Genomic DNA, 2,160 nt, shown 5'->3' with positions numbered 1-2,160 from the left:
AGGCATAGAATTTATAGTTTAATATTCAGTTTGATTTAATAGTGAAAAGAATACCCCTGTTCTTCTAATGCCCAATGCCCCAATGCCCACATTAAAGGTGATTTAACAACAAAATTCAATGTATTGAATTTCTGTTTTCTAATGCATATCATTAGATGTGCTGTGGCATATCATTTGGTACATAATTTACATTGCATTATGCCATTCAATACATATGTATGTATGTACATGCATAAACACGTACTTACATATGTACATATGTATGTACATACATACATATATGTACATATATAACTGGCTCGCAATTGCCTTGCATTGTTTTTGCTTCCCTCTTAAGATTTCCCTGGGAAATGTGCTATGCCTTGTGTTGGCATTACAAATTATTTACACTCGTATATAGATTTAGACAGTAACTGACCAACTCAGTATCATTTGGGTTGAATGCCTTTTATTTGTCACAAATTTCCGAAATATTGGAAAGACAGTAGACGGGATTTTCAATATAAATATACAGACTCTCTCTCTCGCTTAAAAAATCAGCACAATATAATTATGATGCACTCAGGACTGAATCTGATATTAGGTAAAAATAAAAGATAAACTAATTCTGATTATTATTATAGTGTTTATGCTTATATAGGGACCCAGCTCTTTAATGATCCAATCGATGATGAGGGAATGACAATGGCTGAACCGGAGCCAATTGATGATGGCCATAAGGCGGACGACGAAAATGATTCTGATGGTGATTCTGAAGATGAGTTTAAAGTGGACGAATCGGACGACGAGTTCAACGAACGGCAGAAGGAGGAAGAACGTGACAAGATGGATATTGAAAACCTAAGTCGCTCACTTGGTTTTTCCAATGAATGTTAATGTTTCGATCAATGATGCATATCTTTGGATAGCAATTGATAATCGTTTAATTGTCGTTTATTGTTGAACAAATTTAATCTAAATTTTTACATTTCTGAAAGCAATCGAGAAACCTCAAATTATCGTTAATTTTTGAGCAAATTTGTTCGAAATAAGCCAAAATTCCAAGTTTCACAACAATGTAAGCATACATTTTTGGTTAATATCAATGTATAACCTTCTTAATTCTACAATAGGTTCCTAATATTCCCAGTGTGACACGTGCCATGCAGCAGGCCACCTCGGTCGATCGCATTGTTTTCCACTTCTATAATGCCAGATCACTTTTCGGAGAAGAAACAAGATCTCACCGTTCTGGATTATGAGACCACACCATCTGCCATGGAATGCTGTATCGTAGCGATGAAACCAGCTAGGATTTCCCCCTAACCTGCAATCCCTCCCAGTAAAATGTGGACCACACACGAAAAGAAAGCTCCTCCCTCTGCACGGGAAAGCAACGAACATAAACATAAGACGAAATATGTAAGAAATAAAAAAAAATACAAAAACACAAAACACCAGCGATAATTCAAAAGCCCACCACCACATACGTGAGGGCCAGCAGAATCCCTGGGTGCCTGGTGCCTGGTGCCTGGCTGCCTGCCTTCCTGCCTTTTTGGCCAACAAATCGCACAGCAAAATCTCAGCCATTATTTGGCATTATTGAAGTAAGCGAATTGTTGTGAATGCATGCCCTTGCGAGGCAAATGTCTTTAAAATCGACCAAATTGGAAACAAGATTAAAAGGAAGAAAAGCAGCAGCATCAGCAGCAGTCGAATGGGGCAAGTGGCAAATGGCGAATGGCAGACACACCAGACAAAGGCCAAGTCGAGGCAGGAGCATCATCTCTGCCGCACGTCCCTGCCTAGTGCCAATAAAGCGCAACAAAGAGCGCCTGGCCCAAGAGCGAGAGTCGTGTCAATATTTTGACTGTGTTTTAGCCTTGGCTTCTTTTTGTACCCCACCTCATATCTCCGTGTCCCTCTGCCCCTGTCCCTGTCCTTGTGTCTTCGTCGTCGCCTCTCGCCGGGAGCTGTGGCGGCGTCTTCTCTCCGGAGGTGGCCATGCGCGTCCAGCGTCAGGAATATTGATGCCTGCGGAGCGTGCCGCTGGGAATGCCATGTGGCATTTCACCATCATCCTCCTTCGCATCCGCCCATGCATCTCCACCAAAAACATATCTCCCACACACAAAAAAAATGAACAGAAAGATGTCTAGAGAACAAACAATAATGGGAATA

General features: G+C 41.0%; 1 long non-coding RNA gene across 1 annotated transcript; it reads left to right on the top strand.

Moving 5' to 3' along the window:
* The first annotated feature begins 423 nt into the window (after positions 1–423).
* Positions 424–1,387, top strand: LOC117896676. The gene is made up of 3 exons (XR_004649040.1): positions 424–583; positions 641–1,057; positions 1,113–1,387. It is a non-coding gene; the product is annotated as an uncharacterized LOC117896676 (long non-coding RNA).
* The last annotated feature ends 773 nt before the right edge of the window (positions 1,388–2,160 follow it).

Source organism: Drosophila subobscura, chromosome A (assembly GCF_008121235.1).
Source record: "Drosophila subobscura isolate 14011-0131.10 chromosome A, UCBerk_Dsub_1.0, whole genome shotgun sequence".
Taxonomy (NCBI): domain Eukaryota; kingdom Metazoa; phylum Arthropoda; class Insecta; order Diptera; family Drosophilidae; genus Drosophila; species Drosophila subobscura.
Note: the sequence above shows the minus strand (reverse complement) of the source record. Positions and strands in the feature narration are given on the sequence as shown.